General features: G+C 39.8%; 2 long non-coding RNA genes across 2 annotated transcripts in view; one reads left to right on the forward strand and one right to left on the reverse strand.

The window, feature by feature from the left end:
* The window catches only part of LOC145512275 (uncharacterized), a 71,771-nt gene that overhangs the window by 410 nt on the left and 46,352 nt on the right, over positions 1-25,009 (forward strand). Inside the window, exons 2-3 of the long non-coding RNA XR_014058446.1 lie at positions 312-394; positions 5,365-5,428. This is a non-coding gene — a long non-coding RNA (uncharacterized LOC145512275). The remainder of the gene's footprint in view (positions 1-311; positions 395-5,364; positions 5,429-25,009) is intronic.
* LOC145512277 (uncharacterized) lies at positions 314-6,591 on the reverse strand. Its single transcript, XR_014058448.1, has 2 exons — positions 5,055-6,591; positions 314-3,786 (listed from the first exon to the last, which is right to left on the reverse strand). It is a non-coding gene; the product is annotated as an uncharacterized LOC145512277 (long non-coding RNA).

Consider the following 25,009-nt stretch of genomic DNA (forward strand, 5'->3'; position numbering starts at 1 on the left):
CTACTGGATACTTCAGATAAAAGCATGAATTAGACACCATTTCTCTTCTTAGACCATTTACAGCCTAGTGAGAATATATAGGTAGATGGATAGATAGATTGTAAACAAAAGCGATTCTGGGTCTTCAGTGTGGTATTTCTCTCATGGGGACCAAGTTACTAGGAAGGAGGGACAAAAGGACACAGTTACTGAAAAGATGGCTATTTATTCCACATAGTCAATGATAAACATCATTCCAGCTATGGCTCTAGGCTTTGGGAAAACAATGGGGAACTTGATTAACATAACCTCTGCCTTTCCTTTGCTTACAGGCTAATGAAGGCAAGAGAGAGCAAGGGACAATTTAGCCTCATGTGTCGCAGGATGGGTTTAGTGGATCCGTGTAACTGAGCAGGTAATCTTCAGCACCTTTTTGCTCCATGTGAAAGAGAGGGCATTCCTAGACACCGCCCATACTTTCGACCTAACCTCAAACATAGCATAAAGATGTGAGGTCTCTGCATGTTCCCAGAGGACAGAAAAATTAGATCATTCCAAGGAAGAATACTATTCTGCGATTCAACTGATCCACCAGCGATGTCATGGCCTCCAGACCTGGCAACGAAACCAGGGAATGGCTGCACAGATGAAATGGCACAGCACTTTTAAAACCACAGCAGTTTTACTGCTAGCATTGTATGTGTTGTAGTAGAGGAAACTGAGCTCTGGATTTAGATAGACTGAGGTCTGAATTATGAATCTCTTATTTAATAGCTGAAACGCTAAAAGGAGTCGTCATTCAAATTGTCTTAACCTCACTTTGTGATCGGAAACATGAGAAATGCAGCACCTACTTTCTGTGGTTATTTTGAGAATAAAGGAATACTTTTATATTTCCTAACACCCCACTTGGGCTATCATAGATAGAAAGATAAAAAGCTCTACCATCTGATCCCTTGTATTCTTCAGATTGTTTTAAGGTTGAATTCCACTATCAGGAGAACTCTAAGAATTACATGTGCTTGGACTAGTTACTGGGCTTTCCAGGTGGAGCCAGTGGTAAAGAACCCACCTGCCATTGCAGGAGACATGAAACGGGTTTGATCCCACGGTTGGGAAGATCCCTTGGAGAAAGGCAAGGCAATCCACTCCAGTATTCTTGTGGAGAATCCCCATGGACAGAGGTGCCTGGTGGGTTCCAGTCCATGGGGTCACAGAGTTAGACACAACTGAGGTGACTTACCACACACAAATTAGTTACTAATCCCACTGTACCGCTGAAGAAAAGAAATAGAAAATAATAGAAAATGCTTTTTACCCCTCTTTTTTTTTTTTAACTGATATTCTATTCCAAATAGGTGGCAGAACGCAGTGTACAAACCTGGCCGCCTGATCATTAGTAGCGTTAATTCTAGATAGAAAACGCAATGGAGGGGGGGAGCACACACATTTGAAAATAAATATGTGAACAGAGAAAGACAAAATAAAAAGACAGTTCAATAAATGGATGAATCTATTAATAAGCTGGTGTGTATTTATAAGAAAAGGCTTAATCACTTTGATTAATATTATGTGAAATTATAAGACCTTAAAACTAAGGCTCATCCCTAAAAGGTCTGACACAATTGCTATTCCACAAAGTAAATGTATTCAGACTTTAAAACAGACACTCTGACTGTTTAGAGATCTCTGTAGAGACTAAAACACACACCCATACTCTCTCACTCAAAGTGAATATCTCCCAATACTAAAGCAGCCATTATGAGCATATTCTCAGAGAAGCGAAACAAAGACCAAATCAAAAAGAAGCATGATGTCAGGGAAAGCTGGTTCTCCAACTCAGGTTGCCTACAATTATAAATAGAGAGACTGGAGCCTCTAGGGGTTACTTTGTTTAACTTTTATTTTTTGGAGAAAGGAATAAAAATGCAATAAACTCTAATAGAAACCATGTTTCTCTTCTGGTTCCAGAAGGGATTACAATATTATTCATTTTTCTATATACCTCACTCTATGAAAAGGGAATATGAGTAAGAGAAGGAAAAAAAGAAAACAACTATAGATTTGTTTTAACATTTCAGAGCAGAAAATGGTAACAAAGAAATCCCCATTTGAAAAGAGAAATGCATTTTTCTCCCAATGGCTAAGGGAAACCACATTATTGAACTTAATAGTCTTAGAATGCAGCTGGAGAAGAATTAGTTGGTGGAAACTTTTTACCTTGCAAGTATAAGATATTCCTGAAAATTCCAGTGAATAAGCAGGATCCATGAGGTTTTAAAAGAGAGCAACCGTGGGCAGAAATGGAGATTGGTAGCCTTGGATAAGAACAATTACAGGGCATAAAGAGGAATATCCACATGCATGCAAAGCTTCTGAGCTTTGTAAGAAATTTAAAAAAATTAATTGGTGAGGCACATCAATTTTTGGAGGGCTGTTGTTAAGCTGTGCAGTGCTTACCCATTAAAATTATGAGATGGAATAGTAGATAGCTGAGTTTTTAGATGGCACCTTCATTCACTGCCCTGTTCTATTCGACAATGTCAAAATCCACCAAGCTTAAAAAAATATAAGTTCCATTTCATCATATCCTATCAGTTCAGTTCAGTTCAGTTCAGTCACTCAGTCGTGTCTGACTCTTTGCAACCCCATGAACCACAGCACGTCAGGCCTTCCTGTCCATCACCAAATCCCGGAGTCCACCCAAACCCATGTCCATTGAGTCGGTGATGCCATCCTACCATCTCATCCTCTGTCATGCATTTCTCCTCCTGCCCTCAATCTTTCCCAACATCAGGGTCTTTTCCAATGAGTCAGCTCTTCACATCAGGTGGCAAAAGTATTGGAGTTTCAGCTTCAGCTTCAGTCCTTCCAATGATATATCCTATATCAAAGGAATAATAGTATTAGCTTAGGTCAGCATGCATACATGCTCAATCACTCATTTGTTTCCAATTCTTTGGGATGCTATTGGTTGTAGCCCACCATGTTCCTCTGTTCGTGGAATTTTCCAGGCAAGAATATTGGAGCATGTTGTCATTTTCTACTCCAAAGATCCAAGGGTCCAGAGACTGACCCAGGAATGGACCTTGCATCTTCTGTGTCTCCTGCACTGGCAGGAAAATGTTTTACTGCTGAGCCACCTGGGCTCAATAAAGGACAGAAATGGTATGGACCTAACAGAAGCAGAAGATATTAATAAGAGATGGCAAGAATACACAGAACTGTACAAAAAAGATCTTCATGACCCAGATAATCACGATGGTGTGATCACTCACCTAGAGCCAGACATCTTGGAATGCGAAGTCAAGCGGGCCTTAGAAAGCATAGTATGAACAAAGCTAGTGAAGGTGATGGAATTCCAGTTGAGCTATTTAAAGTCCTACAACACAATGCTGTGAAAGTGCTGCACTCCATATGCCAGCAAATTTGGAAAACTCAACAGAGGCCACAGAACTAGAAAAGGTCAGTTTTCATTCCAATCCCAAAGAAAGACAATGCCAAAGAGTGTTCAAACTACTGCACAATTGCATTCATCTCACACCCTAGTAAAGTAATGCTCAAAATTCTCCACTCCAGGCTTCAACAGCAGATGAACTGTGAACTTTCAGATGCTCAAGCGGAACTTAGAAAAGGCAGAAGAACCAGAGATCAAATTACCAACATCTGTTGGATCACCAAAAAAGCAAGAGAGTTCCAGAAAAACATCTACTTCTGCTTTATTGTGTAGGTCCTTTGACTGTGTAGATCACAAAAAACTGGAAAATTCTTCAAGAAATGGGAATACCAGACCACTATACCTGCCTCCTGAGAAATCGATATGCAGGTCAAAGAGCAACAGTTAGAACCGGACATGGAACAATTCAGTTGGAGAACCGGACATGGTCAGGACAATTCAGTCGCTCAGTTGTGTCTGACTGTTTTTGACCCCATGGACTGCAACACTACAGTCCTCCCTGTCCATCACCAACTCTCAGAGTTTACTCAAACTCTTGTGCATTGAATCAGTGATGTCATCAACCATCTCATCCTCTGTTGTCACCTTTGCCTCCAGACTTCAATCTTTCCCAGCATCAGGGTCTTTTCAAATGAGTCAGTTCTTCGCATCAGGTAGCCAATGTATTGGCGTTTCAGCTTCAGCATCAGTCCTTCCAATGAATACCCAGGACTGATCTCCTTTAGGATGGACTGGTTGGATCTCCTTGCAGTCCAAGGGACTCTCAAGAGTCTTCTCCAACACCACAGTTCAAAAGCGTCAATTCTTTGGTGCTCAGCTTTCTTTATAGTACAACACTCACATCCATACATGACTACTGGAAAAACCATAGCTTTGACTAGATTGGGAAAGACAAATTGGGAAAGGAGCACGTCAAGGCTGTATATTGTCATCCTGCTTATTTAATTTATATGCAGAGTACATCATGCAAAATGCCAGGCTGGATGAAACACAAGCTGGAATCAGGATTGTCAGGAGAAATATCAATAACCTCAGATATGCAGATGACACCACTCTTATGGCAGAAAGTGAAGAAGAACTGAAGAACCTCTTGATGAAAGTAAAAGAGGGGAGTGAAAAAGCTGATTTAATACTCAACATTCAAAAAACTAAGATCATGGCATCCAGTGCCATCACTTCATGGAAAGTAGATGGGGAAACAATGGAAACAGTCACAGAGTTTGCTTTCTTGGGCTCCAAAAATCACTGCAGATGGTGACTGCAGCCATGAAACGAAAGACGCTTGCTCCTTGGAAGAAAAGCTCTGACCTACCTAGCAGCATATTAAAAAGCAGAGACATTACTTTGGTGACAAAGGTCCATCTATATAGAGCTATGGTTTTTCCAGTAGTCATGTATGGATGTGAGAGTTGGACTCTAAAGAAAGCTGAGTGCTGAAGAATTGATGCTTTTGAACTGTGGTGTTAGAGAAGAACTTGAGAGTCCCTTGGACTGCAAGGAGATCCAAGTCCATCCTAAAGGAAATCAGTGCTGAATTTTCACTGGAAAGACTGACGCTTAAGCTGAAACTCCAATACTTTGGCCACCTGATGTGAAGAACTGACTCATTGGAAAAGACCCTGATGCTGGGAAAGATTGAAGGCAGGAGGAGAAAGGACGGCAGAGGATGAGATGGTTGGATGGCATCATTGACTCAATGGACATGAGTTTGAGTAAACTCTGGGAGTTAGTGATGGACAGGGATCCCTGGTGTGCTGCCATCCATGGGGTCACAAAGAGTCAGACACGACTGAGCCACTGAACTGAACTGACACCTGGGAAGCCCATATTCTTAGCATATTCTTAGTCAGTAAATCCATTTGCTTTTCCTTAAAGGATAAGTCTAAGAAATTGTTTTGGCTTACGTGGCTTTTTTTCTGTTTCTTCAGATATGAAGGGCTGACTGGAAGGTCTGTTGTGTGCTAGACGTCTGTTCCCATTGTATCTTGAAAGGCAAGTCAGCTTTGGTCCTATTGAGATTGACTTTCTCCATAAATAATATCTCCTTTTAGATAAACTTGTCTGTGTGGATCTCATGCAGACATCTCAAAATCCGCATGCTCAGAACTTGAGCCATTCTCTTTCCCTTCTTTCCTACCCCTACTCTTGCTGTGCCTCCTGCATCAGTCAGCATGACCAATAATCTACAGAACTACCCAAACCATGAACCTGGACGTCACCATCCATTAATCTCTCTAAAATCACTCAAGTGTCTGCTTGCATTTGTTTTACCCTCTGCATAACTCTGAATGTCTATTCTCTCTTGATTTTACTGCCAATATCCTTGTTCAGGCCCCCACAATCCTAGTCTGTGTTATTAAAACAGTGCCCTACGTTGGCTCCCCATCTACCTTGCTAAACCCTTCCTCTCTGGCTTCTACATAAATGCCAGGTCTGATTTTTAAGTGCCCAGGTGATCCCATCACTTCCCTACTTAAAACCTACTTATTGCTGTCTGTTGACTTTTTGATAAGTTCAAACCCTTTAATGTGGTTTGTCAGGATTTCATGTCTCACTATTATTGCTTCTCACTGTCTAATAGAAGCCTGTGACCACCCATCCCATGCTCAGGCAGACTCTAGCATGAACATCCACCCAGGGGTTTATGAATCTGGCACCAAGAGGGTGGTGGTAGGGGGTGGGGGAGACTGAGGCCAGGAAAGAGAAAGGGAGCCCATATTTTCTGTTATTTGTTGTTGTTGTTCAGCGGCCCGGTTGTGTCTGAGTCTTCACGACCCTGTGGACTATTATAAGCTTGTTATTTATTTCCAGGTATTTATCCTGAATGTTTTTACTATGTGTGTGTGCTCAGTCATGTCTGACTCTGTGACCCCATGGACTGTAGCCCGCCAGGTTCCTCTGTCCATGGGATTTTCCTGGCAAGAATACTGGAGTGGGTGGCCATTTCCTTCTCCAGGGGATCTTCCTGGCCAGGAAAGGTGCATCTCTTGCATCTCCTGCATTAACAGCTGAATTCTTCCCTACTGAGCCACCTGTGAAACCCTGTATTTTCACCATAGTATCTGCTTTAGTTTCACAAACATTCAGCTGAGGTGGTTATTATTCCTATTTCATAGCTGAAGTAAGTAAATGTCTGGCAGAAAAGAAAAAAAAAAGGTCTAAATAATCTATAGCTCAATAATGCCTGGACCTGGGTTTAAATCCAGGTTTGTCATTGTCCAGTTCCCATGATTTCTTCACTATTTCAGGCCGCAGCAGGAGTGGGCCATAGCAACACCATGCATACATTTCCTGTACGTTGCTGGTAGGACATCTACCTTGTTTGTCAAGCTCCTTCCTCCTTTTTTTTCTGTTTCCAGGGAGAAGAACGGATGGTACAGGTAATAACATAGATTAAATAATTATCTCTCCTTAGAATCAAGAAGAATGAATGCTTTAGTTACTCTCTTCTCTTTTCCTCAGTAAGGAAGTGTCCCTAGGACAGGAGTTAAGACCTTTTCTGGAAAAGATATATAAACCAAAAGCTTCTGTCTGTAGGGGTCTCTGGGGGAGATCCTGGTGCATGGTTTGCATAAAGAGTGGAGTTTTAGAAACTGATGACTTTGGTAGCTGCCCTGGACCCCAGGAGAGTAAACAGGTCCTGGCCACGGCCAGGGGCCTCTGGTTGGTGGAGAAGTGCCCACAGCGATCTCGGGGTTTCTTTTTACTAATATCTTCTATTTATTGGACACTGTCTTAGTCAACTTGGGATGCCATAGAAGGGATAACTTTAACAACAGGCATTTATTTCTGGAGGAACTATTTCATTGTTCTGGAGGCTGAGAAGTTCAAGATCAAGGTACATGCTGATTTGGTTCCTGGTGAAAAATTTTTTCCTGGCTTGTAGACAGCTACCTCGTGACTATTTCCTCACAAGATGAAGAGAAAGCTCTGGTTTCTCTTTCACTTCTTTTATAAACAGGAATCCTGTTATGAAAGGCCCACCTTCATCTTAACCTAACTACGTCTCGAAGTCCCCATTCCCACATGCCGTGACATTGGGGTTAGGACTCCAATATATGAGTTGAGGGGTGACACAAACATTTATTCCATAAAGGACACCAGCCATAGGTCAAGCACGAGGCTATAATGTCACATGTATTATCTCATTTGATGCTCACAAGGCGGCCACTGAGATTAAGTATAAAGAGAAATCCAACAGCATGATCCAAGTCTCCCAGAGCCCAAGAATAGCAACAATGGTGATAACATTTTCTCCTGTTATTAAATCCATGCCCTCCAGCCTTGGATATACTATAGTTCACAGCATAAATGCATCACCCTTCTTTCCATGAGTGCAATTGCAGTTTGCTCATTTGCAGTTGGCCTGTGCCTCAGTCCTTCCTGCACAGTGCTTCTTGGGTGAGTGAATCCTCCAGCTCCTGGTTGTCCCCAGCCTTGCCCAAGTTATGTAACAGGCTTTGACATGTGTCACTTGAGCACACCCTTCTTTACATCACTAAGTGAAAGTGAAGGTTGTTCAATGATGTCCGACTCTTTGGGACTCCATGGACTATACAGTCTTTGGAATTCTCCAGGCCAGAACACTGGAGTGGGTGGCCTATCCCTTCTCCAGGGGATCTTCCCAATCCAGGGATCCAATCAGGGTCTCCTGCATTGCAGGCAGATTCTTTACCAGCTGAGCTACCAGGGAAGCCCTCCATCACTAAGGTTACTACTTTAATAACCCATTTCCTTCTTTCCTTTTCTGATATGTTTAAGGAGTGTATTCTCCTTTCCATAGCCTCTTCCTTCTGCTTCATCTCTTGTTACTGGCAGCCCTATCACAAATACACTGCTGGTAGACTGAATAATGGTCCTCAAAGATGTCCACATCCTGATCCTAGGACATGGGGAATATGTGACCTTCTCTGGAGAAAGGGACTTTCCAGATGTGACCAAGGATCTTGAGAAGAGGATATTAATCTGGATTATCCAGAAGGGCGTGATGTATATGCAAGGGTCCTGGTTAGAGGGAGGCAGGAGCATCAGAGTCAGAAGTAGGATGTACGATGCCAGATGTAAGATGTTGGAGTGATGAGGAAAAGGAGCCACAAGCCAAGAAATTCAGGCAGCTTCTAGCAGCTGGAAATACAAGGAAATGCATTTCTCCCCTTAGAGCCTCTAAAAGGAACCAGACCTACTGATACCTTGATGTTAGCCCCATGAGACTGTTTTTGGACTTCTGATCCCTAGAACTACAACATAATAAATCTGTGTTCTCTCAAGCCACTAAGTTTCTGATAATCTGTTACAGCAGTGATAGAAAACTAATACACTTCTTCTTCTCCATAGACTGTTCTGAAATATCTTCCAGTTAGTAAGTCTCAGTTCCTCCTGTACCATCCTTCTTGGATGAGTGAATCCTCTACTCTCTGGTTGTCCCCAGCCTTGCCCAAATTATGTTACAGACTTTGAAATATATCACTTTAGCACACCCTTCTTAAGTAAAGAGGAGATTTACTTAAGAATTCAACATGTTCTGAATGCTTGAAAATATTGTTTATAAGTGAAACAGGACTAAATTAAAAAATACAGTTGACCTGAAAAGGTAAATGATTCAACCTCCTTTTGTCTAAATGACTCACATATGTTGTTTCAACACACATTCAGCTGATGAAATTGATCCTCAGAAAAAATATATAATTATTTTTTCACCAAAGTCTCCCAAATGTCTAGCATGTGATACCAGACATGTAGCACATCAGGAATATCAATTTGTTGAGTGGTTTTATGTGATATTTTGAAATAAAGATCTTATTTACATTTAAGACTCTAAAATCTAAATAAGGAAATATGCCACTTGTTCTCAGCAGTCAGTACTGTGATGTGTCTTACTTGGTTTTAGAATTTCAGCCACTCTGAGTATCAAATTCAGGAAGCAGTTAGTAACTATATCAAAGTGGAGGTTACAGATCTGTACCATGCAACTCATGTAGAACCATCAAAAAAAATCTTCTCAATACAAATAAGTTGGATATGAAGTTTAAATGTAATTTTTATTAAAGGATTGTATCTAAGGAGTTAAGCAGGACCGATGTTTTATCAATCAGAAGGGATTGTAGTTGGAAATCTAAATTAACTGGATCATGTTTCTGATTTACATCGATGATATTTTGGAGCTCCTTATGGACTAGTATCAGTGGATTATCCAGCTACTTGCCCTTAATCTGTCTCTGATTCCCAAATACTTATAAAAAAAAATAATAATCATTATATATGAGCCAGGAAAAGAAAAGCTTCATCAGGAAGCACTTAGTGTTATTTCATGTACTAAAGAAATAAAATGACTTTCTTTTTAACCATTCAAAACTCTTTGAACTTAATTCAAAATATCCACTTCTATACCAGCATTCTTCTACTCTCCAGGTTATCGATGAGATTTTGAAAGTGTGTTATTACCTGAAAAGGAAAGAAAAAGGAAAAATCCTTTGTTCTGAGAGCTACAAGACAGGGTTTCTGACATTGCTTTGGTGAGTAACTTACTCATTTGTGGCAAGATACAGAGAAACAGGGAGATGAGTGCCAATGTGCATGGGTGCTAGCCTCACTTCTGTCATCAAATTTCATCATCTTTAGGTAAAATTTTTATGGCTAAGAAAAGTGTTCCCGGAGTCCAATGGACTCATGTTCATTTCAATTTCAGGATAGCCTGCCTAATAGTTGAGTTAATTTGGATAAATTACTTAACCTATCTAAGCTTCAAATTTTATTTATAAATCAAATTAAAGTAAAGGTAATGATGGAAAGTGTTTATCCATGCATTGAAATATTGATTAAGTCCTTATTATGTCTTCTAAACACTGTGCTAGGCTCTCTAATTAGAGGAAGGACTATTATTTGGTCTCCTGGGATTAATATACAAATTAATGAGAAAATTCTTGGGGTGTCTTAACACAATTCTTGGAATTTAGTGGGAGTATTTTAGCTGCTACATCATATTCGACTCTTGTAACTTCATGCACTGTAGCCCTCCAGGCTCTACTGCCCATGGGATTTTCCCAGGCAAGAATACTGAGGTGGGTTGCCATTTCCTTCTCCAGGGGATCTTCTCTCGGTCCAGAGACCAAACCCAGGTCTCCAGCATTGCAAGCAGATTCTTTTACCACTGAACCACAAGGGAAGCCCACCTGGAATCTAGTAGGCCCTTAATAAGTATTAACTATTAGAAGTAGCTGATCTAGCAAGACAAAATAGGGACGCTTCTAAGAACTCCTCTCCTCTATATGAGTGTCTTTCTCAGGTCTGATCAATGATGAGACAATGATCGTTGTGAAAACATTTTAGAAGAGGAAGTGTTAGGTAAAGGCAAAGAATTAGTGCTCACAATTGCCCCAGTTTGTCCACCCCAAACAGAAAGCCCCTGAAACTCAATCTTGACATCTGGCATCCTCTTGGCAGCCAGTAAACAAGGCGCATTTTCAGTTTATATGCAGGCTTCTGCTTTGAGCCATAGCAGCTCTAACAGATTGTAAAAGCGGTAAGCTCACTCTCCCTTGAGGACATGGGTCTTGCCTCATGTGAAGATTCTGTTAGCTTTCTAAAGAAACGGTTGTGGCCTTGGACTGATGCTAGAAACGGGCCCTTGTGTCTGGCATTGCGCTAAGTACTTTTGTGAGAAACTATATGGGATCCTGAACTTCTGACATTTTAGAGCCTGAAGCAAAAATGAAACCAGCAAACCAGTGTAACTGAAGATAGATGAGATGTTATTACATATGAACAAATGACTTGAAGAGTGGAGATAATCCACTGGGGGAAAACCTTAGTAACATGAAATTGGGTTGGGTCTTAAGTGGTTGTATCTCAGGAATCTGGATCAGGGAAAGAATTCACCATCCTAATCCTTTTACTCCAGGGCATAAGCCATGATAGCCTGTTGGTTGCACAAAATTCAAACTAAGGAAAGAAGGTTTAAGAGAGTCTGAAAAAACATAAAAAATCTATGTTCACTAGTGTATGCATTGATACCATGTATGAAATAGATGCTTGCGGGCTCAGTCATGCCCGGCTCTTTGTGACCCCATGGACTGCAGCCTGCCAGACTCCTCTGTCGGTGGGATTTTTCAGGCAGCAATACTGGAGAGAGTTGCCGTTTTTTTCTCCACAGGATCTTTCTGACCAAGGGATCGAACCCGTGTCTCTTGCATCTCTCGAGTTGGCAGGTGAGCTCTTTACCAGCTGAGCCACCAGGGGAGCCCTTAAAATAGATGATAGATAACTAATGAGAACGTACTGAGAGCTCTCCTTAATGCGCTGTGGTGATCTGAATGAGAAGGAAGTCTGAAAGGGAGAGGATATATGTACATGTATGCCTGATTTATTTTGCTGCACAGTAGAAAGTAATGCAACATTGTAAAGCAACTATAAAGATTAATTAAAAAAAAAAGAATCTGAGTTCATAGCAACACGTCCCTCTACTTTGGTATCTTTCCTGTTTCTTATCTTTCCTCCAAAGGCCAATCACCACATGTATTGTTTTAGATCTTTCTCTTGTCACATTATAAACTCTTCTACATTATAAACTCAAATATGCTCTATAAAATTTATTTCCCCCTGCTTAATAAATCCTCTCTCTATTCTAAACCATCAAGTTTAAGCTCTATTCTTTTCTTCTAACTTGAGGTCAAGAATGCTTTTAGGAAACAAAGTGATTTGGCATCATTTGATGTATTTGTGGCTAGTTTCTAAATCTGTTTTTCTGATTTTTACTCACCCTTGGGGAGGGATTAATTGGACTTGATAGCAACACACATAAACATAAAGAACTACATTAAGACAATGCACTTGGTTGGCTTTCCTGGTAGCCCAGACAGTAAAGCGTCTGCCTACAATGCAGGAGACCCGGGTTCGATCCCTGGGTTGGGAAGATCCCCTGGAGAGGGAAATGGCAACCCACTCCAGTACTCTTGCCTGGAAAATCCCATGAACAGAGGAGCCTGGTGGGCTACAGTCCATGGGGTCGCAAAGAGTTGGACACGACTGAGCGACTTCACTCTATTCCTAAGCCTTGCCACACTGTCTTCTGCCCTGTAGCACAAATTTCCTTCTATCTAATCTCTACTCTGCTTCACTTTCCCTCTTCCTGTCTTTTGGCTTCCAGTCATTCACATTGAAGCCCCAAGCAATTTTACAGAACAGATTCCTTTTAATGTTTTATAAACATTTTCCCATCAAGATTGTTTTCTCTATAAAAGCATCCAGGAAAGAAGTGAAGCAGTCAAATGTCACATCATTTGTCTACTGTAGAGTGACAGTCAATAAAGGCTGACTTGAAATTCCTTGAGAAAACTGAAAAATGAATTTAACTTTTAAATTGTATTTAAGTAATTTTAAATCATGACTACACAACCAGACTCACTCCGAATGCCGGCTTCATTCAGTTTTCCCAAGGTACTCTGCTGTTGCCTCTTTTAAGGATCCAGGGAGCCGTAAGAGAAAACACTGGACCAGCTGAAGAGTTTTGAAGGAGGAATACAGTTACTACCGCAGAAGAAATGAGATTATAATCATGCTATTGAACTATAATAGACGAGCATTCCAAATAGAAATTAGCAAACCACAAATGTGCAATTAGAACCCAATAAATCACACTAAGAAGACTGTCAATATAGTGAGGTGTACCCAGTCATCACAATTAACGCCTGTGTCCTGTATTGGCGAAAGCAAGCTGTTTTCATGTTAAAGTCATTAGGGATGAGATAGTTTCTGCAGTTGAATTGTTACAAGCAGTTAAGTGTCTAATAGAGACGCTGCACTTTGAACAAGAACCGTTGCTTTTAAGTTCTACAAACTACAGGAGTTGCTAAACCATTTTAAAGAAAAAAAAAAGTAACAGCCACTATTTTATTTGGAATACAGCATCTTTGTAAGAGCATATAAATAAAACACAAATGTATAGTTCAGAAGAGAATGGATTTTTTTTCTTAATGCTTAATTTTCCAGAGCTAGAGATATCAAAGTCAAACATAAAAAGAATGTATGATTTTCAAATGAATTAAAAAAAAAAAACAACAAAAAACGCTAGCTGAAGACGTGGCATTTTCCTTCCCAGGATTCTAGACTTATCAACTGAGAACTGAAAAATGGGTGGTTTGAACTGGAAATAGTTGAGGTAGGAATTTGGAAATTTGAGCAGTAATATAGAATTTGCTACAAATGGTCTGCTTGCTCACTCTAGCTTTCAGTTTACTTCAGTCACACTCGTGTCTGACTCTGTGACTCCATGGACTGCAGCATTCCAGGCCTCCCTGTCCATCACCAACTCCCGGGATTTACTCAAACTCATGTCCATTGAGTTGGTGATGCCATGCAACCATCTCATCCTCTGTTGTCCCCTTCTCCTCTTGCCCTCAATCTTTTCCAGCATCAGGGTCTTTTCCAATGAGTCAGCTCTTCGCATCAGGTGGCCAAAGTATTGGAGTTTCAGCTTCAGCATCAGACCTTCCAGTGAACACTCAGGACTGATCTCCTTTAGGATGGACTGGTTGGATCTCCTTGCAGTCCAAGGGACTCTCAAGAGTCTTCTCCAACACCACAGTTCAAAACCATCAATTCTTCAGCACTCAGCCTTCTTTATGGTCCAACTCTCACATCCATACAAGGCTACTGGAAAAACCATAGCTCTGACTAGATGGACCTTTGTCAGCAAAGTAATGTCTCTGCTTTTTAATATGCTGTCTAGGTTTGTCATAGCTTTTCTTCTAAGGAGCAAGGGTCTTTTAATTTCATGGCTGCAGTCACCATCTACAGTGTTTTGGAACCCAAGAAAATAAAGTCTCTCACTGTTTCCCCATCTATTTGCCATGAAGTGATGGGACCAGATGCCATGATCTTAGTTTTTTGAATGTTGAGTTTTAAGCCAACTTTTTCACTCTCCTCTTTCACTTTCATCAAGACGCTCTTTAGTTCTTCTTCACTTTCTGCCATAGGGGCGGTGTCATCTGCATATCTGAAGTTATTGATATTTCTCCCAGCAATCTTGATTCCAGCTTGTGCTTCATCCAGCCTGGCATTTCACATTGCATGTAAGTTAAACAAGCAGGGTGACACTATACAGCCTTGATGTGCTCCCTTTCCAATGTGAAACCAGTCAGTTGTTCCATGTCTATGTTTAGTCTGTTTTTTAAGAGTTCATGAGTGCCAGGGGGATGATCTTTTTTGAATATTTAGAAGCCTCAACCTAGAATATTGTTTTAAAATTCAAGTCCCTTCCATTTGCCAGGGCTTCTGATATGCAGGAAGAAATTGAAATGGATCAGAAGCATGTCAAAACTCGCCTACTATTTGAATATTATTTCACACTCTTGTTTATCCAAAATCTGTTTTAGTTTTTCTCTCACCTTCTTTTAAAAGATAATCCATTCTTTTGTATGTACTGTAGCCAGTCTTTGATGATAGCATGCTATGGTCATCAGCAATTCACAAACAATTCTCTTTAACTTCCAAACTGTTTGAAGTATCACGACAGTGCTCAGTAGTAACACAAAGAGGGATATAGGCTACTGTTGGATAATGATGAGCAAAGTGTTTGTTGAATAGGAGTTGAGAGAAGTAAAATGAAGCCACCAAATTTCTTTAAGCAATGGAATGAGCTTTTTTCATAAATATTTAGCTTCTCGCAGTTACTTTAAGTTAGATTTAGAGATTTTCCTGAAAAATATGTTATGTAGAATTAAAATAAAATAATCCAGCCTTGTATCCCTTACAAAATGAGACATTATCCTAACACTGAACTCACATCATCTCAATTCTTACAAAATGCCCTCAAGGTATAGAAGGGCTGTACAGTACCATATAAGCCTGAGTCAAAGTTCCAATTATTTGTCAAGCCAAAATTATCTTTGGAAATCATTCTAGTGCAAATTTGCTGTTGTCCTTAGAACAGGTGCCAAAGAGATTAAGATACCTGCTCAAATATACAGAATTTAGTAGTGAAGCTACTATAAAATAATAGATTTTGGGCATCCTTCCTAAGTACCCATGAGAATACACAATAAATTCAACAGAACTCTCATTTGATATTGCAACAGATGAAACTCTATTGATTGTCATTTATTTTGAAGCCATTTATGTCTGCAATTGTATATATGTAGTTTGAAGAAAAAATAACTTAAGTGTACAAAACTGAAAATGGAAATGAGACCTTTGGACCAAAATCCCTCAACTCCTTGTTTATTTTGTCAGGTGAAAATTACAAATACCAAGAATATTGTTTTTTTCTTGCTGTTGCAATGGTAGGATTTAAAAGCACCAAGTCTAATGTTTTAGATTAAATAGGATTTTGTTAAGCACAGAATGCCAAATATCATCACTCTTAAATGTTTGTAGACTTAAATACATTTTAAAAAAGAAACATAAAATGATGAAAAGTTGAAAATTTGAAAAATGTATGTAAATCTCTAAGCTCCCTTTCAACTCTAGCACTTGATAATTCTATAATATTCATTGTAGTTTATTTAAACAGATTATTAAATATAAATCCTACAGAGACATGTATATGTAGACATCTAAGCAACTTCAAACATGTGTATGTGTGTGTGCATGCACACTCAATTGTGTCTGACTCTTTGCGACCCCAAAGACTGTAGCCCACCAGGCTCATCTGTCCATGGAATTTCCTGGGCAAGAATACTGGAGTGGGTTGCTATTTCCTTCTCTAGGAGATCTTCCCAATCCAGATATCAAACCTGAATCTCTTTCATTGGCATGTAAATTCTTTACCACTGAGCCAGAGGCGAAGTCTAACTTCAACCATAATGTCAATTAAGTTAGTATCTCAGTATCTATGTATAATATGCAAAGTATAATGCTGCTTACAATACACATAATGTATATGACATATTATTCCAATCATAAAAATGCATGTGCATGAAAGTTGAATTAAACAGTGTGAAAGGGCTGCTTTGCAGATAAAAACAATCAAACATAGAGAATTTTGTATGGGCTATTCCTAGGTAGCAGAGTTATGTTTTAATTTATTCTTATATTGATACTTTCCTATATTTGATAAAAGACCTTTGAGGACTATGCATTCCTTTTATTATCAGCAACAAATAAAGTATACCTGAATTTGAGAAGACTCTTGAGAGTCCCTTGGACTGCAAGGAGATCCAACCAGTCCATCCTAAAGGAGATCAGTCCTGGGTGTTCATTGGAAGGACTGATGTTGAAGCTGAAACTCCAATACTTTGGCCACCTGATGCGAAGAGCTGACTCATTTGAAAAGATCTTGATGCTGGGAAAGATTGAGGGCAGGAGGAGAAGGGGACGACAGAAGATGAGATGGTTGGATGGCATCACCAACTCAATGGACATGAGTTTGACTAAACTCTGGGATTTGGTGATGGACAGGGAGGCCTGGCGTGCTGCAGTCCATGGGGTCACAAAAAGTCGGGCATGAATGAGCGACTTTCACTTCACTTCTTCAAATGGGTGCAAGTAGATTATCTTGCTGGAAATTTCTGGTTTCAGTTTCCGTGACACTCTCAGCTGACAACTTAAACCTGCAACACTCAGTGCCTAGGTACCTGGCAGCACAGCCATATAGACTCTCTGTTAGGGCCCACTCTCTTAAACAAAGGATATATAAAGGTGGTGCCAAGTCCGCTCTCTTTAACATGAGCCCTGGTTTTCAGGACACACTCATGCTTGCCTTGATCTTAGTTGCTGTTTAAAGTCCGCCCAGTGCAGGAGTCTTCTTGATGCTTGATTAACACAAGGCCATGCCCACTGTCTTTGCCTTTATGAGTCTCAGGCTAGGGGCAGAGCCGGGTAGTCCACTGTGTCTAACAAACTTTGGGTGACTCATATCAAGTTCTCCATGTAGTCCTTGAAGCTCCACTCATAAGCAACGAAACAAAGGCAAACTCTCTTTTCCTCAAGAATGAGGAAAGGGTCCAGCACCCCCACAGTTGACTGCAAAGCGTGTTTCCCTTGATTTCTGATCCTCAGTCCTCTAGCATTCCCAAGAGTGCTGATGTTGTTCAGTTGCTCAGTCATGTCTGACTCTTTGTGATCCCACGGACTGCAGCACGCCAGGCTTCCCTGTCCTTCACCATCTCTCAGAGTCAAACGTATATCCTTTGAGTCAGTGATGCCTTCCAACCATCTCACCCTCTGTTGCCCCCTTCTCCTCCCACCTTCAATCCTTCCCAGCAACAGAGTCTTTTCCAATGAGTCAGCTCTTCGCCAAGTATTGGAGGCCAAAGTATTGGAGCTTTAGCCTCAGCATCAGTCCTTCCAGTCAGTATTCAGGGTTGATTTTCTTTAGGATTGACTACACAAATTTCAAAGAACCAGATTTTGCTCATCTTCTTGGTAAACCCTCCACAAGTAAGCCAGTGTCTCACCTAGGGATGTAGGATATTTAGCACAGATGTTTTATTTTTGCCCTTTGGGGCCTCAGCCAAAGAAACAAAGACTCCATTTTAGCTTCCTATTAAATGCATTACTTGATAAAAGGAAAATAAATGCTCCTTAGACTCAGTATTCTTTCTCTTATTCACCTCAATTTGGTCTGCACTTTAGAGACAACTGTGGTACAATACTTGGTTATACCCTAACTTAAAACCAAAATTCTCCAAAAGGAAGGCTCTTTCCTGAAAGAATCTGGGGCCTTGCAAGGCAAGGGGTTTCTATAGACCTATCTCTGAAGGTCTCTTTAAGTTAGCAGGGACTGAATTTTCAGCCGTGGATGAATCACTGTGGTCATGAAGCCCTCAAAAAACAGTATTGGTATTTGTTTAAAGAATATTCTATCTTTAAATGTCTATAATTTTATCTTGGGCAGATGTCCATGGAAAAATCTTTTAATGGTCATTATTTTTGAGAATGTTGGTTTAGCTCAAGAAAAATATCCCTGCAAAGAAAAATATTCAACTTTGCTAATCTATAACTTCTGGGGCCTTTTATACTAGAAAAGATTAAATAGCAGTGTCACTAAACATGGTAATTCAGAACAGATTAAAAATAAAAATACAAATGGTTGAAAATAAGGGCAATAATATTGGATAGCTCCATGATTATAGTGATATCATTGCATGTATTTATGGTCGAATAAATATGGTCTAATTATTGTGACTTCATCTTCTCTTGGCACAGGATAATTTCTGTCAACTCACTAAAAATCTGATAACTACATGAGAGGAAAGTAACAGTTGAGAAGGCTAAACAGAGAAGGAATGTTAGGCAGCAATGCTTGAAGTTAAATCCTGTAATTATTTACCCTGCAACCCCTGGCAATGCTTAGGACTCACCAGTATATTCCAGTGTGAGTTGCTATGGTTCCTACCAACAGTTATTGATGAACTGATGGTGGATCCCCTTCAAGGCAAGGGAGAGGGGGAGGTTCCACAAGACATTGCTCTAAAAGTGAGAGTCCTTGGGGGTTTCTCTAGTGGTCTAGTGAGTAAGGCTCTACGCTCCCAGGGCAGGGGACATGGGTTCAATTCCTGGTCAGGGAACTAAGACCCTACATGCTGTACAATGCAGTCAAAAATATAAAATAAGATAAAAATTAGAAGGAAAAAAAAGTTCTTTACTAAACACCAATTGTATGCAAACTATGGTGTCTTATGTTAGGGAGGTAGAGATAGAGGGATGATAGAAAATGTATTCCCAGTACTAAGATAATTTATATACCATTTATTGGGAGGATACAGAGATGCACAAAAATGACCTCAAATAATAAACAAGTTGTTAGAAGGTAGACCGTGGCCAAATCTGAGGCTGGAATTGTCAATTCTGTTAGGAATATAGACAGATTTTAAGCCCCCATTTCAGAGTCTCAGTGAAAATTAGAGTCCTGGCTACCTGTGAATATAGTAATGTGACAGATCTAAGCAGATCAATGTCCACGGGGTTGGGCATATAAGGGCTTCTCCTAACCAGGCAGCATTTTATAAGAGACTTCTTTACTTGGTATATCAACCTAAGATGCAAAGATTTAAAAAACTATCCATTTGATTTGTTAATTCCAGGTCAAGAAACTCTATTTCACCAAATAAGAAATGGTGTGCTTCGTACAAAAATTCATTTATTTTTCTTAAAAGAGAATTAAATACACATAATGTGCACACAGATTTGACCTTCAACCAATCTATGTAATGGATTTCTAGTTTCTGGGCAGGCCACTTAACCTCTCAATCTCTATTTATTTATCACTAAAATGGGCAGTTATAAGGGTTTGTATGGCACTTTAAAAGTACTTATTATATTGCTTAACCTGTGGGAAAAAAACTAGTATTTGTTGATCAAAGTGAAAATAGAATGGCAAATTTGTATTTTATCCCAAATTTAAAACGTATACTGATTTAGTCATTCATAAATATTCATCAAGGCTGGTTATTGCTAAATACTCTTTTAGGTTTTAGGGATTTGGAGATGATAAATTGACATAGTCCTCACGGGGCTTATGTATACTAGTTGGGGAGACATAACATCAACAAATAAACAATAGCATGATATAGATAAGAAAACACAACAAATTTACAATGGGTAAACCTGGTATAAATAATTACGAGTATATTGTTCTATAACTATTCTGTAGTATAATATTAATTGGAAGTTCTTCTTCATTAAAATGTTGAAAAATCCTTAGTCAAGGGTATGTTGGGGAATTACAGGTTGGGTTATTTTGTTTCTGGCCAAGATTTCCTTCTTTCATTGGACTTGTTCTCCCCTCGCACGCTTCAATTTCATGCTGTGTCCCAGTTCTCATTTCCTGTTATCAGAGCTAAAAGGCTAATTATACTGGCCTCCACTTGTTTGAAGTTCAGACTTCAACATAAAAGAAATATTTTACGGATATCGTAGATTATGTTACTATCCTCCCATTACCTGTCTTTTTATGTCCTCAATTCCTGTTGGCAAAATCTACGGTGGTTGCTGCTCCTCTCTGATGAAAGTTTCCTTTAAACATCTTTGAAAACCATGTTGAGAGGGGGCGATTTCATACAGCTCCTTGTATTCACAAAGCAAAATAACGTTTATATTTCCAGTTGAATGCTAATTACTATTTCTCCACCATAACTTGCAAGACTTTTATGCCCTAAGTTGCTTCAAATCCCACCCCAGTAATTCCCAAACCCAGTTATTGCATTTTAAAGCTGCCATCTGAAAACAAAACCCTACCTGAGTAGGCATTTTCTATTTCAAATCACATATTCATGATATGTTAATAGGAATGCATTTCTGTCACATTGAATAACATCCTAATTCTGGCTCCTGGTGTCAGAACATGATATAAATCTATGGCCCAAACAGATATAGAAATACCTGATAACTTTTGCAAAATATTTTGTTAAAACTAGCATCCAATAAGATATGTCAAAAGAAGAGTACGTATAACTCCAGAACACTTGTGACATTTCTCCTTCGGCGAGTATGAATCACTGCATAAGCAGAATCAAGGAATGTGGTCACCGTGCCAGTTTTCTTCCTTTGCTGTCTAGTCAATCTCCTGACTTCAATCTTGCCCACCAGTAATAGGTTCTCTATCATACAGTCATTATGTTTCCTTCTAATAATGTATTAGTCTAACCCTTCACAATGTTGGAGAAAGTTTCACATTGCAGCATATTTACATTTTTAACGTCTTTGAAGATGAGCGTTCCAAGTTAAGATGAAATCACTGAGCTGGCTTCGTGACAGTCTCCAGTGACCCGTTCATGTGATTTATAACACGCAGCCAGTTTAATAGCACAGGTATTTGAGTTCTATGTTTCTACCCTTGGAGAACAACACGTATAAAGATCAAAAGAAAAGTGTTCCCTAAATTCATGGTCGATGGTTAGAACATATTATGGAAATGCTGAGGTGGAAGGGGAATGATAAGTCTCAGCAATTGAAAGGAAGTTAAACGATCTGTTCACAGAACTGACTAGCAGGAAAGCCACAGTCTTGTTCACCCACATTGCATTCTCATTCTGCTCCAGAAGAATAATTGCCCAGACAGGTCACCCAGTGTTCGTATGAGATCTGTTGCTTGTTGAGTTCATGAAATTTGTCTTTGTGCGTTTACCATCACTGACTTCTTTTGCTCGATTGATCAGCTCCGCTCTCAGCGAATTCTCTGCGGCCACTCTTCATTAAGAAAAGTCTCCTTGGAGGGCTAGAAATTAACTATCTCCTTCCACCTCTATTTTCCCTTTTTTTTTTTTTTTATGTCAAATTAAGCTGGAGTATGTTGGTCCTTATTTGAAATCTCTGTAGCAACTCCCCAATGTAAGGGTCAGAAAACATGAACTGGACATCCAAGGCTCTCTAATTTCTAGTTTCATGAAAATGCCATTTTCTTCTATTGTCTAAAAATGCCTGCGTTTTCCTAAGCCTAACAGAAAATTTTCATATGTTCTGTTTTGTTTCTGGCTCTCCTCTTCTATTTCCTTCAAGGTCTAGCTCCACACCACCCTCTGGGTCAAGCCTTTCATAAATGGTTATTAGCTTTTCTGTATTTCTATAGTCCATGCCTCTATTACCCAATGTTTTTCAGTTGACTGTGGTCATTAGCCTACTGATTCATTTTCCCCACTGTGCTGTGAAATCTCCCAAGAGCTAATAAGTTTGTCTTCTGTTTTGATTGCCTGTATTTCATGCAGTGCCTGGTTTTTCCCTGACACTCTCCCCTTAATACTCTCTTTAAAAAAATTCTGTCACCTGAGAACTACATTAAGTCTCTAGGTGTGCAGCCATAGTCATCTATTACGCACACACACACAGAAACACACACACATGCCCCCACACACACACAGAATGGCACAACGTTAATGCAACTGGAAAAGAAAATATTTAGAATCTTGATAAAAATGTCTGCAACTTTTGTTTGCAATGTATTTAAAATAAAACCCAATTGTGTAATTGTTAGAGATATAATTCTAGGTTATAAATCAGGAGAAAGATTTTTAGAATGTGCATTTTTTTAACTCAGTGTGTGTGTGTTTAACAGCTGTACTTGTTTGTTTATTTAGGGCTGTGCTGGGTCTTCCTTGCTGCTTGGGTTTTTCTCTAGTTGCGGCAAGCAGGGCTACTGTTCCTTGCAGTGCTCGGGTATCTCATTGCAGTAGGGTCTCTTGTTACAGAGCATGGGCTCTAGGGCACATAGCCTTCAGTAGCTGCAGTTCCCAGATTCTAGAGCACAGGCCTAACAGCTGTGGTCCATGGGCTTAGCTGCTTCGTGGCTTGTGGGATCTTCCTGGGTCAGGGGGCAAACTGGTGTCTCCTTCATCGGTAGGCTAATTTTTTACCACTGAGCCTCCACAGAAGCCCCAGAATATGCATTTGCAAAACAAAGCTCAGTGACAGAGCCATAACAACTTCGTTTTTTATAATGAATATCCCAAAGCATATAGTTAGCTGCTTTGCCCTTAGTGGCGATGCAATATATCCTGCCATTAATACACACATTACAGCAAAAACATTTGGCAGAATGTGGTCCAGCAATAATAATAATTTTCACTTATAGCTCAAAACTAATAGCTCAGAGCACTTCACAATGTGCTGTTTAATTTCTGCTCATCACCATATGCTACTTATTTCATCTTCATTCATCCTGCAAGGTATATGAGTATATGACTTTCATTAAAATAATAAAAATAAATGAAATGTTTAATATGAAAAAGAAAACTGAGTAACTGCAGAGCCCGTGGTAGGCCGGAAAGCATAAGGAGTATTTGCTTGGAATTTCTCTGAGCTCTGGGATCACTTGAAGGTGAGTGGTAAAAGGTTCTTGTGAATGAAATGCTAATTTGAGTAACTGACTTTTATCTGGGGCTTTGAGAGTCAAGTTGTGGTGAACAATTCAGGAGACTTTTATGCTTTTAGATTTTCCCTGGTAATCTTAGCAATTAGCACCCATGGAAGAGAGAAGCAGACTTACTTCTTATAACAACTAGTCTGAAGATGCCCGCTAGAGCAGGGGTCCCTAACATCCGGGATCTAATGCCTGATGATCTGAGGTGGAGCTGATGCAATAATGATAAAAATAAAGTGCGCAATAAAAGCACATTTGCTTGAATCATCCTTGAACTATTCCCCCACCTGGATTCGTGGAAAAATAGTCTTGCATGAAACTGGTCACTGGTGCCAAAACGTTTTGGGACCTCTGCTCTAGAAGGTTAGAAGACATCACTAAATCTCAGTGTTCTTTTGGGGATCTCTGGTAGGACGGGTGGTTCCTCAGTCTGTACCTGGGTTCTGGTTATACCTTCATACGGAAATCCAGGGTTTTTGCTATGCTTATCTTCTTTGGTTTTCTTCTCTCAGCATCCTACAGCAGACTTAGTGAAGACAGAGTGAAGATTTTGGTTGTTTGCTAAGATCTGAAAATGAGTCATTTAAAATAATTTTGTTCAATTTTCTAGTTGTTTTATGGTGGGAAAGTATTTTAGTTATTGCTACTCCCTGGCTATAAGTGGAAGTCAATTTCTTTTAATACACATACATTTATTCAGATGTTCTTTCTTGTGTGTTAGGTTTGGCAAACTATGCTTCGCAAGAAGTTTTTTTCATCCAAGTTGTCAAGTTTATTTTTGTATCATATTTCTTAGCATCCTCTTATTATCTTCTTAATGTAGCTCTTGTGAGCTCCCCTTTTTCATTCCTAATATTTGTCATCTGTACTTTCTCTCTTATTCCTTGATCAGTAGTAGGGTCAGAGTTCTATTAAATTTGGCTCTAGTAATCTGGGCCTTCATAGTTTTCTGTTTCAGAAATACATGCTCCTTGGTTAAACCCAGCTCTAAGGGGCCTCACTCATAGCTCAGTTGGTAAAGAATCACCTGCAGTGCAGGAAACCCAGGTTAGATTCCTGGGCTGGGAAGATCCGCTGGAGAAGGGATAGGCTACCCACTCCAGGATTCTTGGGCTTCCCTTGTGGCTCAGCTGGTAAAGAACTCACCTGCAATGTGGGAGACCTGGATTCGATCCCTGGGTTGGGAAGATCCCCTGAGAAGGGAAAGGCTACCCACTCCAGTATTCTGGCCTGGAGAATCCCATGGACTGTACAGTCCACGGGATCGCAAAGAGTTGGACACAACTGAGCGACTTTCACTTTCACTTTTGGCTAAATCCAAAGTCAAGGAGGAAGAAATGAAGGAGAGTAATGTGAATGAATGTCCTCTGGTGTCCTGCTTGAATCAAACTCTATTTATCATGTACACTGGCCGGTATATGTGCGCCATTTGACCACATAATGGGCACTACCTTATTTCTTCATTTTCATGACTAACTATTTGAGATTATAGAGGAAAAATACAACTAAACTTGATGGAAGTGATTGTTTAAGGCTGAGTATGCTGTTCTGAATCAAAATCCTCCCCCACAGGAAAGTTTTCTTGGGCATCAGCAGAAGCTTGTCCTCAACTTTGCCCCCTTATTTTCATCCTCAACACTCTTCCCCACCCATCTCTACCTCCCAGTTTTCAATTCCAAACTTCCAGTGACATTCAACTAATTTTTTTGTTGTTGTTGTGGTAAGAACACTTAATATGAGATTTACCCTAACAAAATTTTGTGTGCAATACAGTTTCAATAATT

The sequence above is a fragment of the Giraffa tippelskirchi genome, chromosome 7 (genome assembly GCF_054371585.1).
Source record: "Giraffa tippelskirchi isolate mGirTip1 chromosome 7, T2T-mGirTip1v1.2.pri, whole genome shotgun sequence".
Lineage (NCBI taxonomy): Eukaryota > Metazoa > Chordata > Mammalia > Artiodactyla > Giraffidae > Giraffa > Giraffa tippelskirchi.